A 27810-nucleotide genomic window follows, 5' to 3' on the forward strand; every position below is an offset into this window, starting at 1 on the left:
GAAATGTTAAATTATGTGTTTTTTCCCCTTTTTTTAGCCTTTATTCCCACTTTGTACAATATAGCGCGTCTCTACAAGTTATTCTAGGTTGTTTTCAGCCATTTTTAGGAGGGGTCAATATTTGACGTTTTTTGCCATACTATACTATTGCCTTTGTTCGTCATTTTTGGAAATGTTAAATTATGTGTTTTTCCCTTTTTTGGCCTTTATTCCCACTTTGTACAATATAGCGCGTCTCTACAAGTTATTCTAGGTTGTTTTCAGCTATTTTTAGGAGGGGTCAAAATTTGACTTTTTTCGCCATACTATACTATTGCCTTTGTTCGTCATTTTTGGAAATGTTAAATTATGTGTTTTTCCCCTTTTTTAAGCCTTTATTCCCACTTTGTACAATATAAGCGGCGTCTCTACAAGTTATTCTAGGTGGTTTTCAGCTATTTTTAGGAGGGGTCAAAATTTGACTTTTTAGCCATACTATACTATTGCCTTTGTTCGTCATTTTGGAAATGTTAAATTATGTGTTTTTCCCTTTTTAAGCCTTTATTCCCACTTTGTACAATATAGCTGCGTCTCTACAAGTTATTCTAGGTTGTTTTCAGCTATTTTAGGAGGGGTCAAAATTTGACTTTTTAGCCATACTATACTATTGCCTTTGTTCGTCATTTTTGGAAATGTTAAATTATGTGTTTTTTCCCCTTTTTTTAAGCCTTTATTCCCACTTTGTACAATATAGCGCGTCTCTACAAGTTATTCTAGGTTGTTTTCAGCTATTTTTAGGAGGGGTCAAAATTTGACTTTTTTCGCCATACTATACTATTGCCTTTGTTCGTCATTTTTGGAAATGTTAAATTATGTGTTTTTTCCCCTTTTTTAAGCCTTTATTCCCACTTTGTACAATATAGCGCGTCTCTACAAGTTATTCTAGGTTGTTTTCAGCTATTTTAGGAGGGTCAATATTTGACTTTTTCGCCATACTATACTATTGCCTTTGTTCGTCATTTTTGGAAATGTTAAATTATGTGTTTTTCCCTTTTTTAGCCTTTATTCCCACTTTGTACAATATAGCGGCGTCTCTACAAGTTATTCTAGGTTGTTTTCAGCTATTTTTAGGAGGGGTCAATATTTGACTTTTTTCGCCATACTATACTATTGCCTTTGTTCGTCATTTTTGGAAATGTTAAATTATGTGTTTTTTCCCTTTTTTTTAAGCTTTTATTCCCACTTTTTCCAATATAGCGTCTCTACAAGTTATTCTAGGTTGTTTTCAGCTATTTTAGGAGGGGTCAAAATTTGACTTTTTTCGCCATACTATACTATTGCCTTTGTTCGTCATTTTTGGAAATGTTAAATTATGTGTTTTTTCACTTTTTTTTAAGCCTTTATTCCCACTTTGTACAATATAGCGTCTCTACAAGTTATTCTAGGTGGTTTTCAGCCATTTTTAGGAGGGGTCAATATTTGACTTTTTTCGCCATACTATACTATTGCCTTTGTTCGTCATTTTTGGAAATGTTAAATTATGTGTTTTTTCCCCTTTTTTAGCCTTTATTCCCACTTTGTACAATATAGCGTCTCTACAAGTTATTCTAGGTTGTTTTCAGCTATTTTTAGGAGGGGTCAATATTTGACTTTTTTTCGCCATACTATACTATTGCCTTTGTTCGTCATTTTTGGAAATGTTAAATTATGTGTTTTTCCTTTTTTAAGCCTTTATTCCCACTTTGTACAATATAAGCGGCGTCTCTACAAGTTATTCTAGGTGGTTTTCAGCTATTTTAGGAGGGGTCAAAATTTGACTTTTTTCGCCATACTATACTATTGCCTTTGTTCGTCATTTTTGGAAATGTTAAATTATGTGTTTTTCCCCTTTTTAAGCCTTTATTCCCACTTTGTACAATATAGCAGCGTCTCTACAATTTATTCTAGTTTGTTTTCAGCTATTTTTAGGAGGGGTCAAAATTTGACTTTTTTCGCCATACTATACTATTGCCTTTGTTCGTCATTTTTGGAAATGTTAAATTATGTGTTTTTTCCCTTTTTTTAGCCTTTATTCCCACTTTGTACAATATAGCGGCGTCTCTACAAGTTATTCTAGGTTGTTTTCAGCTATTTTTAGGAGGGTCAATATTTGACTTTTCGCCATACTATACTATTGCCTTTGTTCGTCATTTTGGAAATGTTAAATTATGTGTTTTTTCCCTTTTTTGGCCTTTATTCCCACTTTGTACAATATAGCTGCGTCTCTACAAGTTATTCTAGGTTGTTTTCAGCTATTTTTAGGAGGGGTCAAAATTTGACTTTTTTCGCCATACTATACTATTGCCTTTGTTCGTCATTTTTGGAAATGTTTAATTATGTGTTTTTTCCCTTTTTTAGCCTTTATTCCCACTTTGTACAATATAAGCGTCTCTACAAGTTATTCTAGGTTGTTTTCAGCTATTTTTAGGAGGGGTCAAAATTTGACTTTTTCGCCATACTATACTATTGCCTTTGTTCGTCATTTTGGAAATGTTAAATTATGTGTTTTTCCCTTTTTTTAAGCCTTTATTCCCACTTTGTACAATATAGCTGCGTCTCTACAAGTTATTCTAGGTGGTTTTCAGCTATTTTAGGAGGGGTCAAAATTTGACTTTTTCGCCATACTATACTATTGCCTTTGTTCGTCATTTTGGAAATGTTAAATTATGTGTTTTTCCCTTTTTAGCCTTTATTCCCACTTTGTACAATATAAGCGTCTCTACAAGTTATTCTAGGTTGTTTTCAGCTATTTTTAGGAGGGGTCAATATTTGACTTTTTCGCCATACTATACTATTGCCTTTGTTCGTCATTTTTGGAAATGTTAAATTATGTGTTTTTCCCCTTTTTTTAGCCTTTATTCCCACTTTGTACAATATAGCGCGTCTCTACAAGTTATTCTAGGTTGTTTTCAGCTATTTTTAGGAGGGGTCAATATTTGACGTTTTTCGCCATACTATACTATTGCCTTTGTTCGTCATTTTGGAAATGTTAAATTATGTGTTTTTCCCTTTTTTAGCCTTTATTCCCACGTTGTACAATATAGCGCGTCTCTACAAGTTATTCTAGGTGGTTTTCAGCTATTTTTAGGAGGGGTCAAAATTTGACGTTTTTCGCCATACTATACTATTGCCTTTGTTCGTCATTTTGGAAATGTTAAATTATGTGTTTTTTCCCTTTTTTAAGCCTTTATTCCCACTTTGTACAATATAGCTGCGTCTCTACAAGTTATTCTAGGTTGTTTTCAGCTATTTTAGGAGGGGTCAATATTTGACTTTTTTCGCCATACTATACTATTGCCTTTGTTCGTCATTTTTGGAAATGTTAAATTATGTGTTTTTTCCCTTTTTTTTAAGCCTTTATTCCCACTTTGTACAATATAAGCAGCGTCTCTACAAGTTATTCTAGGTTGTTTTCAGCTATTTTAGGAGGGTCAATATTTGACTTTTTTCGCCATACTATACTATTGCCTTTGTTCGTCATTTTTGGAAATGTTAAATTATGTGTTTTCCCCCCTTTTTTTAGCCTTTATTCCCACTTTGTACAATATAGCACGTCTCTACAAGTTATTCTAGGTTGTTTTCAGCTATTTTAGGAGGGTCAAAATTTGACTTTTTAGCCATACTATACTATTGCCTTTGTTCGTCATTTTTGCAAATGTTATATTATCTTTTTTTTCCCCTTTTTTTGGCCTTTATTCCCACTTTGTACAATATAGCGCGCCTCTACAAGTTATTCTAGGTGGTTTTCAGCTATTTTTAGGAGGGGTCAATATTTGACATTTGTCGCCATACTATACTATTGCCTTTGTTCGTCATTTTTGGAAATGTTAAATTATGTGTTTTTTTCACCTTTTTTTAGTCTTTATTCCCACTTTGTACAATATAGCGCGTCTCTACAAGTTATTCTAGGTTGTTTTCAGCTATTTTTAGGAGGGGTCAAAATTTGACTTTTTTCGCCATACTATACTATTGCCTTTGTTCGTCATTTTTGGAAATGTTAAATTATGTGTTTTTTCCCCTTTTTTAAGCCTTTATTCCCACTTTGTACAATATAGCGCGTCTCTACAAGTTATTCTAGGTGGTTTTCAGCCATTTTTAGGAGGGGTCAATATTTGACTTTTTTAAGCCATACTATACTATTGCCTTTGTTCGTCATTTTGAAATGTTAAATTATGTGTTTTTTCCCCTTTTTTTAAGCCTTTATTCCCACTTTGTACAATATAGCGGCGTCTCTACAAGTTATTCTAGGTTGTTTTCAGCTATTTTAGGAGGGGTCAAAATTTGACTTTTTGCCATACTATACTATTGCCTTTGTTCGTCATTTTTGGAAATGTTAAATTATGTGTTTTTTCCCCTTTTTTTGGCCTTTATTCCCACTTTGTACAATATAGCGCGTCTCTACAAGTTATTCTAGGTGGTTTTCAGCCATTTTTAGGAGGGGTCAATATTTGACTTTTTTCGCCATACTATACTATTGCCTTTGTTCGTCATTTTTGGAAATGTTAAATTATGTGTTTTTTCCCCTTTTTTTAAGCCTTTATTCCCACTTTGTACAATATAGCGCGTCTCTACAAGTTATTCTAGGTTGTTTTCAGCTATTTTTAGGAGGGGTCAATATTTGACGTTTTTCGCCATACTATACTATTGCCTTTGTTCGTCATTTTTGGAAATGTTAAATTATGTGTTTTTCCTTTTTTAGCCTTTATTCCCACTTTGTACAATATAAGCTGCGTCTCTACAAGTTATTCTAGGTTGTTTTCAGCTATTTTTAGGAGGGTCAATATTTGACTTTTTCGCCATACTATACTATTGCCTTTGTTCGTCATTTTTGGAAATGTTAAATTATGTGTTTTTCCCTTTTTTAGCCTTTATTCCCACTTTGTACAATATAGCGGCGTCTCTACAAGTTATTCTAGGTTGTTTTCAGCTATTTTTAGGAGGGTCAAATTTGACTTTTTCGCCATACTATACTATTGCCTTTGTTCGTCATTTTTGGAAATGTTAAATTATGTGTTTTTTCCCCTTTTTTTAGCCTTTATTCCCACTTTGTACAATATAGCGCGTCTCTACAAGTTATTCTAGGTTGTTTTCAGCTATTTTTAGGAGGGGTCAAAATTTGACTTTTTTCGCCATACTATACTATTGCCTTTGTTCGTCATTTTTGGAAATGTTAAATTATGTGTTTTTCCCTTTTTTTAGCCTTTATTCCCACTTTGTACAATATAAGCGGCGTCTCTACAAGTTATTCTAGGTTGTTTTCAGCTATTTTAGGAGGGGTCAATATTTGACTTTTTTCGCCATACTATACTATTGCCTTTGTTCGTCATTTTTGGAAATGTTAAATTATGTGTTTTTCCCTTTTTTAAGCCTTTATTCCCACTTTGTACAATATAGCGTCTCTACAAGTTATTCTAGGTTGTTTTCAGCTATTTTAGGAGGGTCAAAATTTGACTTTTTTCGCCATACTATACTATTGCCTTTGTTCGTCATTTTGGAAATGTTAAATTATGTGTTTTTCCCTTTTTAAGCCTTTATTCCCACTTTGTACAATATAGCGCGTCTCTACAAGTTATTCTAGGTTGTTTTCAGCTATTTTTAGGAGGGTCAAAATTTGACTTTTCGCCATACTATACTATTGCCTTTGTTCGTCATTTTTGGAAATGTTAAATTATGTGTTTTTTCCCCTTTTTTTGGCCTTTATTCCCACTTTGTACAATATAGCGCGTCTCTACAAGTTATTCTAGGTTGTTTTCAGCTATTTTTAGGAGGGGTCAAAATTGACTTTTTAGCCATACTATACTATTGCCTTTGTTCGTCATTTTTGGAAATGTTAAATTATGTGTTTTTCCCCTTTTTTAAGCCTTTATTCCCACTTTGTACAATATAAGCGTCTCTACAAGTTATTCTAGGTTGTTTTCAGCTATTTTTAGGAGGGGTCAATATTTGACGTTTTCGCCATACTATACTATTGCCTTTGTTCGTCATTTTTGGAAATGTTAAATTATGTGTTTTTCCTTTTTTTAGCCTTTATTCCACTTTGTACAATATAGCTGCGTCTCTACAAGTTATTCTAGGTTGTTTTCAGCTATTTTAGGAGGGGTCAAAATTTGACTTTTTGCCATACTATACTATTGCCTTTGTTCGTCATTTTTGGAAATGTTAAATTATGTGTTTTTCCCCTTTTTTAAGCCTTTATTCCCACTTTGTACAATATAAGCGTCTCTACAAGTTATTCTAGGTTGTTTTCAGCTATTTTTAGGAGGGTCAAAATTTGACTTTTTTCGCCATACTATACTATTGCCTTTGTTCGTCATTTTGGAAATGTTAAATTATGTGTTTTTCCCTTTTTAGCCTTTATTCCCACTTTGTACAATATAGCGCGTCTCTACAAGTTATTCTAGGTTGTTTTCAGCTATTTTTAGGAGGGGTCAATATTTGACTTTTTTCGCCATACTATACTATTGCCTTTGTTCGTCATTTTTGGAAATGTTAAATTATGTGTTTTTTCCCCTTTTTTTAAGCCTTTATTCCCACTTTGTACAATATTGCGCGTCTCTACAAGTTATTCTAGGTTGTTTTCAGCTATTTTTAGGAGGGTCAATATTTGGCGTTTTTCGCCATACTATACTATTGCCTTTGTTCGTCATTTTTGGAAATGTTAAATTATGTGTTTTTCCCTTTTTTTAGCCTTTATTCCCACTTTGTACAATATAAGCTGCGTCTCTACAAGTTATTCTAGGTTGTTTTCAGCTATTTTAGGAGGGTCAATATTTGACTTTTTAAGCCATACTATACTATTGCCTTTGTTCGTCATTTTGGAAATGTTAAATTATGTGTTTTTTCCCTTTTTTTAGCCTTTATTCCCACTTTGTACAATATAGCGGCGTCTCTACAAGTTATTCTAGGTTGTTTTCAGCTATTTTTAGGAGGGGTCAAAATTTGACTTTTTTCGCCATACTATACTATTGCCTTTGTTCGTCATTTTTGGAAATGTTAAATTATGTGTTTTTTCCCCTTTTTTTAAGCCTTTATTCCCACTTTGTACAATATAGCGCGTCTCTACAAGTTATTCTAGGTTGTTTTCAGCTATTTTTAGGAGGGGTCAAAATTTGACTTTTTTCGCCATACTATACTATTGCCTTTGTTCGTCATTTTTGGAAATGTTAAATTATGTGTTTTTTCCCCTTTTTTAAGCCTTTATTCCCACTTTGTACAATATAGCGCGTCTCTACAAGTTATTCTAGGTTGTTTTCAGCTATTTTTAGGAGGGGTCAATATTTGACTTTTTCGCCATACTATACTATTGCCTTTGTTCGTCATTTTTGGAAATGTTAAATTATGTGTTTTTCCCCTTTTTTAGCCTTTATTCCCACTTTGTACAATATAGCTGCGTCTCTACAAGTTATTCTAGGTTGTTTTCAGCTATTTTAGGAGGGTCAAAATTTGACTTTTTCGCCATACTATACTATTGCCTTTGTTCGTCATTTTGGAAATGTTAAATTATGTGTTTTTCCCTTTTTTTTAAGCCTTTATTCCCACTTTGTACAATATAGCGCGTCTCTACAAGTTATTCTAGGTGGTTTTCAGCTATTTTTAGGAGGGGTCAAAATTTGACTTTTTTCGCCATACTATACTATTGCCTTTGTTCGTCATTTTTGGAAATGTTAAATTATGTGTTTTTTCCCCTTTTTTTGGCCTTTATTCCCACTTTGTACAATATAGCGCGTCTCTACAAGTTATTCTAGGTTGTTTTCAGCCATTTTTAGGAGGGGTCAAAATTTGACTTTTTTCGCCATACTATACTATTGCCTTTGTTCGTCATTTTTGGAAATGTTAAATTATGTGTTTTTTCCCTTTTTTAGCCTTTTATTCCCACTTTGTACAATATAGCGTCTCTACAAGTTATTCTAGGTTGTTTTCAGCTATTTTTAGGAGGGGTCAATATTTGACTTTTTCGCCATACTATACTATTGCCTTTGTTCGTCATTTTTGGAAATGTTAAATTATGTGTTTTTTCCCTTTTTTGGCCTTTATTCCCACTTTGTACAATATAGCTGCGTCTCTACAAGTTATTCTAGGTTGTTTTCAGCTATTTTTAGGAGGGGTCAAAATTTGACTTTTTAGCCATACTATACTATTGCCTTTGTTAGTCATTTTGGAAATGTTAAATTATGTGTTTTTCCCCTTTTTTTTAGCCTTTATTCCCACTTTGTACAATATAGCGCGTCTCTACAAGTTATTCTAGGTTGTTTTCAGCTATTTTTAGGAGGGGTCAAAATTTGACTTTTTTCGCCATACTATACTATTGCCTTTGTTCGTCATTTTTGGAAATGTTAAATTATGTGTTTTTTCCCCTTTTTTTAAGCCTTTATTCCCACTTTGTACAATATAGCGGCGTCTCTACAAGTTATTCTAGGTGGTTTTCAGCTATTTTAGGAGGGTCAATATTTGACTTTTTTCGCCATACTATACTATTGCCTTTGTTAGTCATTTTTGGAAATGTTAAATTATGTGTTTTTCCCTTTTTTGCCTTTATTCCCACTTTGTACAATATAGCAGCGTCTCTACAAGTTATTCTAGGTTGTTTTCAGCTATTTTTAGGAGGGGTCAATATTTGACTTTTTTAAGCCATACTATACTATTGCCTTTGTTCGTCATTTTTGGAAATGTTAAATTATGTGTTTTCCCTTTTTTAGCCTTTATTCCCACTTTGTACAATATAGCTGCGTCTCTACAAGTTATTCTAGGTTGTTTTCAGCTATTTTTAGGAGGGTCAAAATTTGACTTTTTTAGCCATACTATACTATTGCCTTTGTTAGTCATTTTTGGAAATGTTAAATTATGTGTTTTTCCTTTTTTTAGCCTTTATTCCACTTTGTACAATATAGCGGCGTCTCTACAAGTTATTCTAGGTGGTTTTCAGCTATTTTAGGAGGGTCAAAATTTGACTTTTTGCCATACTATACTATTGCCTTTGTTCGTCATTTTTGGAAATGTTAAATTATGTGTTTTTCCCTTTTTAAGCCTTTATTCCCACTTTGTACAATATAAGCGGCGTCTCTACAAGTTATTCTAGGTTGTTTTCAGCTATTTTTAGGAGGGTCAAAATTTGACTTTTTAAGCCATACTATACTATTGCCTTTGTTCGTCATTTTTGGAAATGTTAAATTATGTGTTTTTCCTTTTTAGCCTTTATTCCCACTTTGTACAATATAGCGTCTCTACAAGTTATTCTAGGTGGTTTTCAGCTATTTTTAGGAGGGTCAATATTTGACTTTTTTGCCATACTATACTATTGCCTTTGTTCGTCATTTTTGGAAATGTTAAATTATGTGTTTTTTCCCCTTTTTTAAGCCTTTATTCCCACTTTGTACAATATAGCGCGTCTCTACAAGTTATTCTAGGTTGTTTTCAGCTATTTTAGGAGGGTCAAAATTTGACTTTTTAGCCATACTATACTATTGCCTTTGTTCGTCATTTTTGGAAATGTTAAATTATGTGTTTTTTCCCCTTTTTTTTAGCCTTTACTCCCACTTTGTACTATATAGCGCGTCTCTACAAGTTATTCTAGGTTGTTTTCAGCTATTTTTAGGAGGGGTCAATATTTGACGTTTTAAGCCATACTATACTATTGCCTTTGTTCGTCATTTTGGAAATGTTAAATTATGTGTTTTTCCCCTTTTTTTAAGCCTTTATTCCCACTTTGTACAATATAAGCGGCGTCTCTACAAGTTATTCTAGGTTGTTTTCAGCTATTTTTAGGAGGGGTCAAAATTTGACTTTTTTAGCCATACTATACTATTGCCTTTGTTCGTCATTTTTGGAAATGTTAAATTATGTGTTTTTCCCCTTTTTTAGCCTTTATTCCCACTTTGTACAATATAGGCGTCTCTACAAGTTATTCTAGGTTGTTTTCAGCTATTTTAGGAGGGGTCAAAATTTGACTTTTTTCGCCATACTATACTATTGCCTTTGTTCGTCATTTTTGGAAATGTTAAATTATGTGTTTTTTCCCCTTTTTTTGGCCTTTATTCCCACTTTGTACAATATAGCGCGTCTCTACAAGTTATTCTAGGTTGTTTTCAGCCATTTTTAGGAGGGGTCAATCTTTGACCTTTTTTGCCATACTATACTATTGCCTTTGTTAGTCATTTTGGAAATGTTAAATTATGTGTTTTTCCCCTTTTTTAAGTCTTTATTCCCACTTTGTACAATATAGCGCGTCTCTACAAGTTATTCTAGGTTGTTTTCAGCTATTTTTAGGAGGGGTCAAAATTTGACTTTTTAAGCCATACTATACTATTGCCTTTGTTCGTCATTTTTGGAAATGTTAAATTATGTGTTTTTCCCCTTTTTTGGCCTTTATTCCCACTTTGTACAATATAAGCGTCTCTACAAGTTATTCTAGGTTGTTTTCAGCTATTTTTAGGAGGGTCAAAATTTGACTTTTTGCCATACTATACTATTGCCTTTGTTCGTCATTTTGGAAATGTTAAATTATGTGTTTTTCCCTTTTAAGCCTTTATTCCCACTTTGTACAATATAAGCGGCGTCTCTACAAGTTATTCTAGGTTGTTTTCAGCTATTTTAGGAGGGTCAAAATTTGACTTTTTAAGCCATACTATACTATTGCCTTTGTTCGTCATTTTTGGAAATGTTAAATTATGTGTTTTTCCCTTTTTTAGCCTTTATTCCCACTTTGTACAATATAAGCTGCGTCTCTACAAGTTATTCTAGGTTGTTTTCAGCTATTTTTAGGAGGGTCAAAATTTGACTTTTTTAGCCATACTATACTATTGCCTTTGTTACGTCATTTTGGAAATGTTAAATTATGTGTTTTTCCCTTTTTGGCCTTTATTCCACTTTGTACAATATAAGCAGCGTCTCTACAAGTTATTCTAGGTTGTTTTCAGCCATTTTTAGGAGGGGTCAATATTTGACTTTTTGCCATACTATACTATTGCCTTTGTTCGTCATTTTGGAAATGTTAAATTATGTGTTTTTTCCCTTTTTTAGCCTTTATTCCCACTTTGTACAATATAGGCGTCTCTACAAGTTATTCTAGGTTGTTTTCAGCTATTTTAGGAGGGGTCAAAATTTGACTTTTAGCCATACTATACTATTGCCTTTGTTAGTCATTTTTGGAAATGTTAAATTATGTGTTTTTCCCTTTTTTAGCCTTTATTCCCACTTTGTACAATATAGCGCGTCTCTACAAGTTATTCTAGGTGGTTTTCAGCCATTTTTAGGAGGGGTCAATATTTGACTTTTTCGCCATACTATACTATTGCCTTTGTTCGTCATTTTGGAAATGTTAAATTATGTGTTTTTTCCCTTTTTAGCCTTTATTCCCACTTTGTACAATATAGCAGCGTCTCTACAAGTTATTCTAGGTTGTTTTCAGCTATTTTAGGAGGGTCAAAATTTGACTTTTTGCCATACTATACTATTGCCTTTGTTCGTCATTTTGGAAATGTTAAATTATGTGTTTTTCCTTTTTTAGCCTTTATTCCACTTTGTACAATATAGCGTCTCTACAAGTTATTCTAGGTGGTTTTCAGCCATTTTAGGAGGGTCAAAATTTGACTTTTTAGCCATACTATACTATTGCCTTTGTTCGTCATTTTTGGAAATGTTAAATTATGTGTTTTTTCCCTTTTTTTAGCCTTTATTCCACTTTGTACAATATAAGCGGCGTCTCTACAAGTTATTCTAGGTGGTTTTCAGCCATTTTAGGAGGGTCAAAATTTGACTTTTTCGCCATACTATACTATTGCCTTTGTTCGTCATTTTTGGAAATGTTAAATTATATGTTTTCCCCTTTTTTTGGCCTTTATTCCCACTTTGTACAATATAGCGCGTCTCTACAAGTTATTCTAGGTTGTTTTCAGCCATTTTTAGGAGGGGTCAATATTTGACTTTTTTCGCCATACTATACTATTGCCTTTGTTACGTCATTTTTGGAAATGTTAAATTATGTGTTTTTTCCCTTTTTTTAGCCTTTATTCCCACTTTGTACAATATAGCGCGTCTCTACAAGTTATTCTAGGTGGTTTTCAGCCATTTTAGGAGGGGTCAAAATTTGACTTTTTAAGCCATACTATACTATTGCCTTTGTTCGTCATTTTTGGAAATGTTAAATTATGTGTTTTTCCCCTTTTTTAAGCCTTTATTCCCACTTTGTACAATATAAGCGCGTCTCTACAAGTTATTCTAGGTTGTTTTCAGCTATTTTTAGGAGGGTCAAAATTTGACTTTTTTCGCCATACTATACTATTGCCTTTGTTCGTCATTTTTGGAAATGTTAAATTATGTGTTTTTTTCCCTTTTTTTAAGTTTTTATTCCCACTTTGTACAATATAGCAGCGTCTCTACAAGTTATTCTAGGTTGTTTTCAGCCATTTTTAGGAGGGTCAAAATTTGACTTTTTAGCCATACTATACTATTGCCTTTGTTAGTCATTTTTGGAAATGTTAAATTATGTGTTTTTTCCCCTTTTTAAGCCTTTATTCCACTTTGTACAATATAAGCGCGTCTCTACAAGTTATTCTAGGTTGTTTTCAGCCATTTTTAGGAGGGTCAATATTTGACGTTTTTCGCCATACTATACTATTGCCTTTGTTCGTCATTTTTGGAAATGTTAAATTATGTGTTTTTTCCCCTTTTTTTTAGCCTTTATTCCCACTTTGTACAATATAAGCGGCGTCTCTACAAGTTATTCTAGGTTGTTTTCAGCTATTTTTAGGAGGGGTCAATATTTGACTTTTTAGCCATACTATACTATTGCCTTTGTTAGTCATTTTTGGAAATGTTAAATTATGTGTTTTTTCCTTTTTGGCCTTTATTCCCACTTTGTACAATATAGCGGCGTCTCTACAAGTTATTCTAGTTTGTTTTCAGCCATTTTTAGGAGGGTTCAAAATTTGACTTTTTTCGCCATACTATACTATTGCCTTTGTTCGTCATTTTTGGAAATGTTAAATTATGTGTTTTTTCCCCTTTTTTAGCCTTTATTCCACTTTGTACAATATAAGCGGCGTCTCTACAAGTTATTCTAGGTTGTTTTCAGCTATTTTAGGAGGGTCAAAATTTGACTTTTTCGCCATACTATACTATTGCCTTTGTTCGTCATTTTTGGAAATGTTAAATTATGTGTTTTTCCTTTTTTAGCCTTTATTCCCACTTTGTACAATATAGCGGCGTCTCTACAAGTTATTCTAGGTTGTTTTCAGCTATTTTTAGGAGGGGTCAATATTTGACTTTTTCGCCATACTATACTATTGCCTTTGTTCGTCATTTTGGAAATGTTAAATTATGTGTTTTTCCCCTTTTTTGGCCTTTATTCCCACTTTGTACAATATAGGCGTCTCTACAAGTTATTCTAGGTTGTTTTCAGCTATTTTTAGAGGGGTCAATATTTGACTTTTTTCGCCATACTATACTATTGCCTTTGTTCGTCATTTTGGAAATGTTAAATTATGTGTTTTTTCCCTTTTTTTAGCCTTTATTCCCACTTTGTACAATATAGCTGCGTCTCTACAAGTTATTCTAGGTTGTTTTCAGCTATTTTTAGGAGGGTCAATATTTGACTTTTTTAGCCATACTATACTATTGCCTTTGTTCGTCATTTTTGGAAATGTTAAATTATGTGTTTTTCCCTTTTTTTGGCCTTTATTCCACTTTGTACAATATAGCAGCGTCTCTACAAGTTATTCTAGGTTGTTTTCAGCCATTTTTAGGAGGGTCAATATTTGACTTTTTCGCCATACTATACTATTGCCTTTGTTACGTCATTTTTGGAAATGTTAAATTATGTGTTTTTCCCTTTTTAAGCCTTTATTCCCACTTTGTACAATATAAGCGCGTCTCTACAAGTTATTCTAGGTTGTTTTCAGCTATTTTTAGGAGGGGTCAAAATTTGACTTTTTAGCCATACTATACTATTGCCTTTGTTACGTCATTTTTGGAAATGTTAAATTATGTGTTTTTTCCCCTTTTTTTAGCCTTTATTCCCACTTTGTACAATATAAGCGGCGTCTCTACAAGTTATTCTAGGTTGTTTTCAGCTATTTTTAGGAGGGGTCAAAATTTGACTTTTTAAGCCATACTATACTATTGCCTTTGTTAGTCATTTTTGGAAATGTTAAATTATGTGTTTTTTCCTTTTTTGGCCTTTATTCCCACTTTGTACAATATAGCTGCGTCTCTACAAGTTATTCTAGGTTGTTTTCAGCTATTTTTAGGAGGGGTCAAAATTTGACTTTTTTAGCCATACTATACTATTGCCTTTGTTCGTCATTTTTGGAAATGTTAAATTATGTGTTTTTCCCTTTTTTAGCCTTTATTCCCACTTTGTACAATATAGCGCGTCTCTACAAGTTATTCTAGGTTGTTTTCAGCTATTTTAGGAGGGTCAAAATTTGACTTTTTCGCCATACTATACTATTGCCTTTGTTCGTCATTTTGGAAATGTTAAATTATGTGTTTTTTCCCCTTTTTGGCCTTTATTCCCACTTTGTACAATATAGCGGCGTCTCTACAAGTTATTCTAGGTGGTTTTCAGCTATTTTTAGGAGGGTCAATATTTGACTTTTTCGCCATACTATACTATTGCCTTTGTTCGTCTTTTTTGACAATGTTAAATTATGTGTTTTTCCCCCTTTTTTTGGCCTTTATTCCCACTTTGTACAATATAGCGCGTCTCTACAAGTTATTCTAGGTTGTTTTCAGCTATTTTAGGAGGGTCAATATTTGACTTTTTCGCCATACTATACTATTGCCTTTGTTCGTCATTTTGGAAATGTTAAATTATGTGTTTTTCCCTTTTTTGGCCTTTATTCCACTTTGTACAATATAGCGGCGTCTCTACAAGTTATTCTAGGTTGTTTTCAGCTATTTTAGGAGGGGTCAATATTTGACTTTTTTCGCCATACTATACTATTGCCTTTGTTAGTCATTTTTGGAAATGTTAAATTATGTGTTTTTTCCCTTTTTGGCCTTTATTCCCACTTTGTACAATATAGCAGCGTCTCTACAAGTTATTCTAGGTGGTTTTCAGCTATTTTAGGAGGGTCAATATTTGACTTTTTTCGCCATACTATACTATTGCCTTTGTTAGTCATTTTTGGAAATGTTAAATTATGTGTTTTTTCCCCTTTTTTAAGCCTTTATTCCCACTTTGTACAATATAAGCGGCGTCTCTACAAGTTATTCTAGGTTGTTTTCAGCTATTTTTAGGAGGGTCAAAATTTGACTTTTTAGCCATACTATACTATTGCCTTTGTTCGTCATTTTTGGAAATGTTAAATTATGTGTTTTTTCCCTTTTTAGCCTTTATTCCCACTTTGTACAATATAAGCGGCGTCTCTACAAGTTATTCTAGGTTGTTTTCAGCTATTTTTAGGAGGGTCAATATTTGACTTTTTAAGCCATACTATACTATTGCCTTTGTTCGTCATTTTGGAAATGTTAAATTATGTGTTTTTCCCCTTTTTTTAGCCTTTATTCCCACTTTGTACAATATAGCGTCTCTACAAGTTATTCTAGGTTGTTTTCAGCTATTTTTAGGAGGGTCAATATTTGACTTTTTTGCCATACTATACTATTGCCTTTGTTCGTCATTTTTGGAAATGTTAAATTATGTGTTTTTTCCCTTTTTTGGCCTTTATTCCCACTTTGTACAATATAGCGGCGTCTCTACAAGTTATTCTAGGTTGTTTTCAGCCATTTTAGGAGGGGTCAATATTTGACTTTTTCGCCATACTATACTATTGCCTTTGTTCGTCATTTTGGAAATGTTAAATTATGTGTTTTTCCCCTTTTTTAAGCCTTTATTCCCACTTTGTACAATATAGCGCGTCTCTACAAGTTATTCTAGGTTGTTTTCAGCTATTTTAGGAGGGGTCAATATTTGACTTTTTAGCCATACTATACTATTGCCTTTGTTCGTCATTTTGGAAATGTTAAATTATGTGTTTTTCCCCTTTTTTGGCCTTTATTCCACTTTGTACAATATAAGCGTCTCTACAAGTTATTCTAGGTTGTTTTCAGCTATTTTTAGGAGGGTCAAAATTTGACTTTTTCGCCATACTATACTATTGCCTTTGTTCGTCATTTTTGGAAATGTTAAATTATGTGTTTTTCCCCTTTTTTAAGCCTTTATTCCCACTTTGTACAATATAAGCGCGTCTCTACAAGTTATTCTAGGTTGTTTTCAGCTATTTTTTAGGAGGGTCAAAATTTGACTTTTTTCGCCATACTATACTATTGCCTTTGTTCGTCATTTTGGAAATGTTAAATTATGTGTTTTTTCCTTTTTTGGCCTTTATTCCACTTTGTACAATATAGCAGCGTCTCTACAAGTTATTCTAGGTGGTTTTCAGCCATTTTTAGGAGAGGTCAATATTTGACTTTTTCGCCATACTATACTATTGCCTTTGTTCGTCATTTTGGAAATGTTAAATTATGTGTTTTTTCCCTTTTTTGGCCTTTATTCCACTTTGTACAATATAGCAGCGTCTCTACAAGTTATTCTAGGTGGTTTTCAGCCATTTTTAGGAGGGTCAATATTTGACTTTTTCGCCATACTATACTATTGCCTTTGTTAGTCATTTTTGGAAATGTTAAATTATGTGTTTTTCCCCTTTTTTAAGCCTTTATTCCACTTTGTACAATATAAGCGGCGTCTCTACAAGTTATTCTAGGTTGTTTTCAGCTATTTTTAGGAGGGTCAATATTTGACTTTTCGCCATACTATACTATTGCCTTTGTTCGTCATTTTGGAAATGTTAATTTATGTGTTTTTTCCCCTTTTTTGGCCTTTATTCCCACTTTGTACAATATAGCGGCGTCTCTACAAGTTATTCTAGGTGGTTTTCAGCCATTTTTAGGAGGGTCAAAATTTGACTTTTTTGCCATACTATACTATTGCCTTTGTTCGTCATTTTTGGAAATGTTAAATTATGTGTTTTTTTCCCTTTTTTTTAAGCCTTTTTTCCCACTTTGTACAATATAGCGCGTCTCTACAAGTTATTCTAGGTTGTTTTCAGCTATTTTTAGGAGGGGTCAAAATTTGACTTTTTTCGCCATACTATACTATTGCCTTTGTTAGTCATTTTGGAAATGTTAAATTATGTGTTTTTCCCCTTTTTTGGCCTTTATTCCCACTTTGTACAATATAGCGTCTCTACAAGTTATTCTAGGTTGTTTTCAGCCATTTTTAGGAGGGGTCAAAATTTGACTTTTTTGCCATACTATACTATTGCCTTTGTTCGTCATTTTTGGAAATGTTAAATTATGTGTTTTTCCCTTTTTGGCCTTTATTCCCACTTTGTACAATATAGCGGCGTCTCTACAAGTTATTCTAGGTTGTTTTCAGCCATTTTTAGGAGGGTCAATATTTGACTTTTTCGCCATACTATACTATTGCCTTTGTTCGTCATTTTTGGAAATGTTAAATTATGTGTTTTTCCCCTTTTTTAGCCTTTATTCCCACTTTGTACAATATAGCGCGTCTCTACAAGTTATTCTAGGTTGTTTTCAGCTATTTTTAGGATGGGTCAAAATTTGACTTTTTTCGCCATACTATACTATTGCCTTTGTTCGTCATTTTTGGAAATGTTAAATTATGTGTTTTTTCCCCTTTTTTTTAGCCTTTATTCCCACTTTGTCCAATATTGCGGCGTCTCTACAAGTTATTCTAGGTTGTTTTCAGCTATTTTTAGGAGGGGTCAAAATTTGACTTTTTAGCCATACTATACTATTGCCTTTGTTCGTCATTTTTGGAAATGTTAAATTATGTGTTTTTCCCCTTTTTTAAGCCTTTATTCCACTTTGTACAATATAAGCGTCTCTACAAGTTATTCGAAGTGGCTTTCAGCCATTTTTAGGAGGGGTCAATATTTGACTTTTTTTACCATACTATACTATTGCCTTTTTTGGCCATTTTGGAAATGTTAAATTATGTGTTTTTCCTTTTTTAGCCTTTATTCCCACTTTGTACAATATTAGCATCTCTACAAGTTATTCTAGGTTGTTTTCAGCTATTTTTAGGAGGGGTCAATATTTGACTTTTTCGCCATACTATACTATTGCCTTTGTTCGTCATTTTTGGAAATGTTAAATTATGTGTTTTTTCCCCTTTTTTTGGCCTTTATTCCCACTTTGTACAATATAGCGCGTCTCTACAAGTTATTCTAGGTTGTTTTCAGCCATTTTTAGGAGGGGTCAATATTTGACGTTTTTTGCCATACTATACTATTGCCTTTGTTCGTCATTTTTGGAAATGTTAAATTATGTGTTTTTTCTCCTTTTTTAAGCCTTTATTCCCACTTTGTACAATATAAGCGTCTCTACAAGTTATTCTAGGTGGTTTTCAGCTATTTTAGGAGGGTCAAAATTTGACTTTTTAGCCATACTATACTATTGCCTTTGTTTGTCATTTTGGAAATGTTAAATTATGTGTTTTTTCCCTTTTTTAAGCCTTTATTCCACTTTGTACAATATAGCGGCGTCTCTACAAGTTATTCTAGGTTGTTTTCAGCTATTTTTAGGAGGGGTCAAAATTTGACTTTTTGCCATACTATACTATTGCCTTTGTTCGTCATTTTTGGAAATGTTAAATTATGTGTTTTTCCTTTTTTAAGCCTTTATTCCCACTTTGTACAATATAGCGCATCTCTACAAGTTATTCTAGGTTGTTTTCAGCTATTTTAGGAGGGGTCAAAATTTGACTTTTTAGCCATACTATACTATTGCCTTTGTTAGTCATTTTGGAAATGTTAAATTATGTGTTTTTTTCCCTTTTTTAAGCCTTTATTCCACTTTGTACAATATAAGCGCGTCTCTACAAGTTATTCTAGGTGGTTTTCAGCCATTTTAGGAGGGGTCAATATTTGACTTTTTGCCATACTATACTATTGCCTTTGTTCGTCATTTTGGAAATGTTAAATTATGTGTTTTTCCCTTTTTTAGCCTTTATTCCCACTTTGTACAATATAAGCAGCGTCTCTACAAGTTATTCTAGGTGGTTTTCAGCTATTTTTAGGAGGGTCAAAATTTGACTTTTTTAGCCATACTATACTATTGCCTTTGTTCGTCATTTTTGGAAATGTTAAATTATGTGTTTTTCCCCTTTTTTTAAGCCTTTATTCCCACTTTGTACAATATAGCGTCTCTACAAGTTATTCTAGGTTGTTTTCAGCTATTTTTAGGAGGGGTCAATATTTGACTTTTTTTAGCCATACTATACTATTGCCTTTGTTCGTCATTTTGGAAATGTTAAATTATGTGTTTTCCCCTTTTTTTTGGCCTTTATTCCCACTTTGTACAATATAGCGGCGTCTCTACAAGTTATTCTAGGTGGTTTTCAGCCATTTTTAGGAGGGTCAATATTTGACTTTTTTAAGCCATACTATACTATTGCCTTTGTTAGTCATTTTTGGAAATGTTAAATTATGTGTTTTTCCCTTTTTTAAGCCTTTATTCCCACTTTGTACAATATAGCGCGTCTCTACAAGTTATTCTAGGTGGTTTTCAGCCATTTTAGGAGGGTCAATATTTGACTTTTTGCCATACTATACTATTGCCTTTGTTCGTCATTTTGGAAATGTTAAATTATGTGTCTTTTCCCCCTTTTTTTGGCCTTTATTCCCACTTTGTACAATATAGCGTCTCTACAAGTTATTCTAGGTTGTTTTCAGCTATTTTAGGAGGGTCAAAATTTGACTTTTTTGCCATACTATACTATTGCCTTTGTTAGTCATTTTGGAAATGTTAAATTATGTGTTTTTCCTTTTTTTGGCCTTTATTCCACTTTGTACAATATAAGCGTCTCTACAAGTTATTCTAGGTTGTTTTCAGCTATTTTTAGGAGGGGTCAAAATTTGACTTTTTAGCCATACTATACTATTGCCTTTGTTCGTCATTTTTGGAAATGTTAAATTATGTGTTTTTTCCCTTATTTTAAGCTTTTATTCCACTTTGTACAATATAGCTGCGTCTCTACAAGTTATTCTAGGTTGTTTTCAGCTATTTTTAGGAGGGGTCAATATTTGACGTTTTTAGCCATACTATACTATTGCCTTTGTTCGTCATTTTGGAAATGTTAAATTATGTGTTTTTCCCTTTTTTGGCCTTTATTCCCACTTTGTACAATATAGCGCGTCTCTACAAGTTATTCTAGGTGGTTTTCAGCCATTTTTAGGAGGGGTCAATATTTGACGTTTTTCGCCATACTATACTATTGCCTTTGTTCGTCATTTTGGAAATGTTAAATTATGTGTTTTTCCCTTTTTTAGCCTTTATTCCCACTTTGTACAATATAGCAGCGTCTCTACAAGTTATTCTAGGTTGTTTTCAGCTATTTTTAGGAGGGGTCAAAATTTGACTTTTTTCGCCATACTATACTATTGCCTTTGTTAAGTCATTTTTGGAAATGTTAAATTATGTGTTTTTCCCTTTTTTAAGCCTTTATTCCCACTTTGTACAATATAGCGGCGTCTCTACAAGTTATTCTAGGTTGTTTTCAGCTATTTTTAGGAGGGTCAAAATTTGACTTTTTAGCCATACTATACTATTGCCTTTGTTCGTCATTTTTGGAAATGTTAAATTATGTGTTTTTCCCCTTTTTTAAGCCTTTATTCCCACTTTGTACAATATAGCGGCGTCTCTACAAGTTATTCTAGGTTGTTTTCAGCCATTTTTAGGAGGGTCAAAATTTGACTTTTTAGCCATACTATACTATTGCCTTTGTTCGTCATTTTTGGAAATGTTAAATTATGTGTTTTTCCCTTTTTTAAGCCTTTATTCCCACTTTGTACAATATAAGCGGCGTCTCTACAAGTTATTCTAGGTTGTTTTCAGCTATTTTTAGGAGGGTCAATATTTGACGTTTTTAAGCCATACTATACTATTGCCTTTGTTCGTCATTTTGGAAATGTTAAATTATGTGTTTTTTCCCTTTTTTAGCCTTTATTCCCACTTTGTACAATATGTGGCGTCTCTACAAGTTATTCTAGGTTGTTTTCAGCTATTTTTAGGAGGGGTCAAAATTTGACTTTTTAAGCCATACTATACTATTGCCTTTGTTCGTCATTTTGGAAATGTTAAATTATGTGTTTTTTCCCCTTTTTTAAGCCTTTATTCCCACTTTGTACAATATAGCGCGTCTCTACAAGTTATTCTAGGTGGTTTTCAGCCATTTTTAGGAGGGGTCAAAATTTGACTTTTTTCGCCATACTATACTATTGCCTTTGTTCGTCATTTTTGGAAATGTTAAATTATGTGTTTTTCCCTTTTTTAGCCTTTATTCCCACATTGTACAATATAGCGGCGTCTCTACAAGTTATTCTAGGTTGTTTTCAGCTATTTTTAGGAGGGTCAAAATTTGACTTTTTCGCCATACTATACTATTGCCTTTGTTCGTCATTTTTGGAAATGTTAAATTATGTGTTTTTTCCTTTTTTTAGCCTTTATTCCCACTTTGTACAATATAGCAGCGTCTCTACAAGTTATTCTAGGTGGTTTTCAGCCATTTTTAGGAGGGTCAATATTTGACGTTTTCGCCATACTATACTATTGCCTTTGTTCGTCATTTTTGGAAATGTTAAATTATGTGTTTTTCCCCTTTTTTAGCCTTTCTTCACTTTGTACAATATAAGCGTCTCTACAAGTTATTCTAGGTGGTTTTCAGCCATTTTTAGGAGGGGTCAAAATTTGACTTTTTTCGCCATACTATACTATTGCCTTTGTTCGTCATTTTTGGAAATGTTAAATTATGTGTTTTTTCCCCTTTTTTTGGCCTTTATTCCCACTTTGTACAATATAGCGCGTCTCTACAAGTTATTCTAGGTTGTTTTCAGCCATTTTTAGGAGGGGTCAATATTTGACGTTTTTCGCCATACTATACTATTGCCTTTGTTCGTCATTTTTGGAAATGTTAAATTATGTGTTTTTTCCCCTTTTTTTAGCCTTTATTCCCACTTTGTACAATATAGCGCGTCTCTACAAGTTATTCTAGGTTGTTTTCAGCTATTTTTAGGAGGGGTCAAAATTTGACTTTTTTAGCCATACTATACTATTGCCTTTGTTCGTCATTTTGGAAATGTTAAATTATGTGTTTTTTCCCTTTTTTAGCCTTTATTCCCACTTTGTACAATATAAGCGGCGTCTCTACAAGTTATTCTAGGTTGTTTTCAGCTATTTTTAGGAGGGTCAATATTTGACTTTTTAAGCCATACTATACTATTGCCTTTGTTCGTCATTTTGGAAATGTTAAATTATGTGTTTTTTCCCCTTTTTTTGACCTTTATTTCCAATTTTTACAATATAGCGCGTCTCTACAAGTTATTCTAGGTTGTTTTCAGCCATTTTTAGGAGGGGTCAAAATTTGACTTTTTTCGCCATACTATACTATTGCCTTTGTTCGTCATTTTTGGAAATGTTAAATTATGTGTTTTTTCCCCTTTTTTTAAGCCTTTATTCCCACTTTGTACAATATAGCGCGTCTCTACAAGTTATTCTAGGTTGTTTTCAGCTATTTTTAGGAGGGGTCAATATTTGACGTTTTTCGCCATACTATACTATTGCCTTTGTTCGTCATTTTTGGAAATGTTAAATTATGTGTTTTTTCCCCTTTTTTTTAGCCTTTATTCCCACTTTGTACAATATAAGCGGCGTCTCTACAAGTTATTCTAGGTGGTTTTCAGCCATTTTTAGGAGGGGTCAAAATTTGACTTTTTTAAGCCATACTATACTATTGCCTTTGTTAGTCATTTTTGGAAATGTTAAATTATGTGTTTTTTCCCCTTTTTTAGCCTTTATTCCCACTTTGTACAATATAAGCAGCGTCTCTACAAGTTATTCTAGGTTGTTTTCAGCTATTTTTAGGAGGGTCAAAATTTGACTTTTTCGCCATACTATACTATTTCCTTTGTTCGTCATTTTTTGAAATGTTAAATTATGTGTTTTTTCCCCTTTTTTTTAGCCTTTATTCCCACTTTGTACAATATAGCGGCGTCTCTACAAGTTATTCTAGGTGGTTTTCAGCCATTTTTAGGAGGGTCAATATTTGACGTTTTTCGCCATACTATACTATTGCCTTTGTTAGTCATTTTGGAAATGTTAAATTATGTGTTTTTTCCCCTTTTTTTTAGCCTTTATTCCCACTTTGTACAATATAGCGCGTCTCTACAAGTTATTCTAGGTTGTTTTCAGCTATTTTTAGGAGGGGTCAAAATTTGACTTTTCGCCATACTATACTATTGCCTTTGTTCGTCATTTTGGAAATGTTAAATTATGTGTTTTTCCCCTTTTTTAGCCTTTATTCCCACTTTGTACAATATAGCGGCGTCTCTACAAGTTATTCTAGGTTGTTTTCAGCCATTTTAGGAGGGGTCAATATTTGACTTTTTTGCCATACTATACTATTGCCTTTGTTCGTCATTTTTGGAAATGTTAAATTATGTGTTTTTTCCCTTTTTTAGCCTTTATTCCCACTTTGTACAATATAAGCGGCGTCTCTACAAGTTATTCTAGGTGGTTTTCAGCCATTTTAGGAGGGTCAAAATTTGACTTTTTTCGCCATACTATACTATTGCCTTTGTTCGTCATTTTGGAAATGTTAAATTATATGTTTTTTCCCTTTTTTGGCCTTTATTCCCACTTTGTACAATATAGCGCGTCTCTACAAGTTATTCTAGGTTGTTTTCAGCCATTTTAGGAGGGTCAATATTTGACGTTTTAGCCATACTATACTATTGCCTTTGTTAGTCATTTTTTGGAAATGTTAAATTATGTGTTTTCCCCTTTTTTAAGCCTTTATTCCACTTTGTACAATATAGCGGCGTCTCTACAAGTTATTCTAGGTGGTTTTCAGCTATTTTTAGGATGGGTCAAAATTTGACTTTTTGGCCATACTATACTATTGCCTTTGTTCGTCATTTTGGAAATGTTAAATTATGTGTTTTTCCCCCTTTTTTTAGCCTTTATTCCCACTTTGTACAATATAGCAGCGTCTCTACAAGTTATTCTAGGTTGTTTTCAGCTATTTTAGGAGGGGTCAAAATTTGACTTTTTCGCCATACTATACTATTGCCTTTGTTCGTCATTTTTGGAAATGTTAAATTATGTGTTTTTCCTTTTTTGGCCTTTATTCCACTTTGTACAATATAGCGGCGTCTCTACAAGTTATTCTAGGTGGTTTTCAGCTATTTTTAGGAGGGTCAAAATTTGACTTTTTTTCGCCATACTATACTATTGCCTTTGTTCGTCATTTTGGAAATGTTAAATTATGTGTTTTTCCCTTTTTTAAGCCTTTATTCCCACTTTGTACAATATAGCGCGTCTCTACAAGTTATTCTAGGTTGTTTTCAGCTATTTTTAGGAGGGTCAAAATTTGACTTTTTTCGCCATACTATACTATTGCCTTTGTTAGTCATTTTTGGAAATGTTAAATTATGTGTTTTTCCCTTTTTTAGCCTTTATTCCCACTTTGTACAATATAGCGCGTCTCTACAAGTTATTCTAGGTGGTTTTCAGCCATTTTTAGGAGGGGTCAATATTTGACGTTTTTCGCCATACTATACTATTGCCTTTGTTCGTCATTTTTGGAAATGTTAAATTATGTGTTTTTTCCCCTTTTTTTAGCCTTTATTCCCACTTTGTACAATATAGCGCGTCTCTACAAGTTATTCTAGGTGGTTTTCAGCTATTTTTAGGAGGGGTCAAAATTTGACTTTTTTAGCCATACTATACTATTGCCTTTGTTAGTCATTTTTGGAAATGTTAAATTATGTGTTTTTTTCCCCTTTTTAAGCCTTTATTCCCACTTTGTACAATATAGCGGCGTCTCTACAAGTTATTCTAGGTTGTTTTCAGCTATTTTTAGGAGGGTCAAAATTTGACTTTTTTCGCCATACTATACTATTGCCTTTGTTCGTCATTTTTGGAAATGTTAAATTATGTGTTTTTCCCTTTTTTTAGCCTTTATTCCACTTTGTACAATATAAGCGGCGTCTCTACAAGTTATTCTAGGTGGTTTTCGGCCATTTTAAGGAGGGGTCAATATTTGACTTTTTTCGCCATACTATACTATTGCCTTTGTTCGTCATTTTTGGAAATGTTAAATTATGTGGTTTTTCCCCCTTTTTTTGGCCTTTATACCCACTCTGTACAATATAGCGCGTCTCTACAAGTTATTCTAAGTGGTTTTCAGCTATTTTTAGGAGGGGTCAAAATTTGACTTTTTTCGCCATACTATACTATTGCCTTTGTTCGTCATTTTTTCGGAAATGTTAAATTATGAGGTTTCTTGCTTTTTTTTGGCCTTTATTCGCACTTTGTACAATATAGCACGTCTCTACAAGTTATTCTAGGTTGTTTTCAGCTATTTTTAGGAGGGGTCAATATTTGACGTTTTTCGCCATACTATACTATTGCCTTTGTTCGTCATTTTTGGAAATGTTAAATTATGTGTTTTTCCTTTTTTAGCCTTTATTCCCACTTTGTACAATATAGCGTCTCTACAAGTTATTCTAGGTGGTTTTCAGCCATTTTAGGAGGGGTCAATATTTGACGTTTTTCGCCATACTATACTATTGCCTTTGTTCGTCATTTTGGAAATGTTAAATTATGTGTTTTTCCCTTTTTTAAGCCTTTATTCCCACTTTGTACAATATAAGCGTCTCTACAAGTTATTCTAGGTGGTTTTCAGCCATTTTAGGAGGGGTCAATATTTGGCGTTTTCGCCATACTATACTATTGCCTTTGTTCGTCATTTTTGGAAATGTTAAATTATGTGTTTTTTCCCCTTTTTTTGGCCTTTATTCCCACTTTGTACAATATAGCGCGTCTCTACAAGTTATTCTCGGTGGTTTTCAGCCATTTTTAGGAGGGGTCAATATTTGACGTTTTTCGCCATACTATACTATTGCCTTTGTTCGTCATTTTTGGAAATGTTAAATTATGTGTTTTTTCCCCTTTTTTTAGCCTTTATTCCCACTTTGTACAATATAGCGCGTCTCTACAAGTTATTCTAGGTGGTTTTCAGCTATTTTTAGGAGGGGTCAAAATTTGACTTTTTTCGCCATACTATACTATTGCCTTTGTTCGTCATTTTTGGAAATGTTAAATTATGTGTTTTTTCCCCTTTTTTAAGCCTTTATTCCACTTTGTACAATATAGCGGCGTCTCTACAAGTTATTCTAGGTTGTTTTCAGCTATTTTTAGGAGGGGTCAAAATTTGACTTTTTTCGCCATACTATACTATTGCCTTTGTTCGTCATTTTTGGAAATGTTAAATTATGTGTTTTTTCCCCTTTTTTTAGCCTTTATTCCCACTTTGTACAATATAGCGCGTCTCTACAAGTTATTCTAGGTGGTTTTCGGCCATTTTAAGGAGGGGTCAATATTTGACTATTTTCGCCATACTATACTATTGCCTTTGTTCGTCATTTTTGGAAATGTTAAATTATGTGGTTTTTCCCCCTTTTTTTGGCCTTTATACCCACTCTGTACAATATAGCGCGTCTCTACAAGTTATTCTAAGTGGTTTTCAGCTATTTTTAGGAGGGGTCAAAATTTGACTTTTTTCGCCATACTATACTATTGCCTTTGTTCGTCATTTTTTCGGAAATGTTAAATTATGAGGTTTCTTGCTTTTTTTTGGCCTTTATTCGCACTTTGTACAATATAGCACGTCTCTACAAGTTATTCTAGGTTGTTTTCAGCTATTTTTAGGAGGGGTCAATATTTGACGTTTTTAAGCCATACTATACTATTGCCTTTGTTCGTCATTTTTGGAAATGTTAAATTATGTGGTTTTTCCCCCTTTTTTTAGCCTTTATTCCCACTTTGTACAATATAGCGCTTCTCTACAACTTGTTCTCAGTAGTTTTCAGCCATTTTTAGGAGGGGTCAATATTTGACGTTTTTCGCCATACTATACTATTGCCTTTGTTCGTCATTTTTGGAAATGTTAAATTATGTGTTTTTTTCCCCTTTTTTTAGCCTTTATTCCCACTTTGTACAATATAGTGCGTCTCTACAAGTTATTCTAGGTTGTTTTCAGCTATTTTTAGGAGGGGTCAAAATTTGACTTTTTTCACCATACTATACTATTGCCTTTGTTCGTCATTTTTGGAAATGTTAAATTATGAGGTTTCTTGCTTTTTTTGGCCTTTATTCACACTTTGTACAATATAACGCGTCTCTACAAGTTATTCTAATTGGTTTTCAGCCATTTTTAGGAGGGGTCAATATTTGACTATTTTCGCCATACTATACTATTGCCTTTGTTCGTCATTTTTGGAAATGTTAAATTATGTGGTTTTTCCCCCTTTTTTTGGCCTTTATACCCACTCTGTACAATATAGCGCGTCTCTACAAGTTATTCTAAGTGGTTTTCAGCCATTTTTAGGAGGGGCAAAAATTTGACTTTTTTCGCCATACTATACTATTGCCTTTGTTCGTCATTTTTTCGGAAATGTTAAATTATGAGGTTTCTTGCTTTTTTTTGGCCTTTATTCGCACTTTGTACAATTCAACGCGTCTCTACAACTTGTTCTCAGTAGTTTTCAGCCATTTTTAGGAGGGGTCAAAATTTGACTTTTTTCGCCATACTATACTATTGCCTTTGTTCGTCATTTTTGGAAATGTTAAATTATGTGTTTTTTCTCCTTTTTTTGGCCTTTATTCCCACGTTGTACAATATAGCGCGTCTCTACAAGTTATTCTAGGTGGTTTTCAGCTATTTTTAGGAGGGGTCAAAATTTGACGTTTTTCGCCATACTATAC

The sequence above is a fragment of the Plectropomus leopardus genome, chromosome 11, assembly GCF_026936395.1.
Source record: "Plectropomus leopardus strain MGB_pleo_1.0 chromosome 11, ASM2693639v1, whole genome shotgun sequence".
In the NCBI taxonomy this organism is placed as follows: Eukaryota; Metazoa; Chordata; class Actinopteri; order Perciformes; family Serranidae; genus Plectropomus; species Plectropomus leopardus.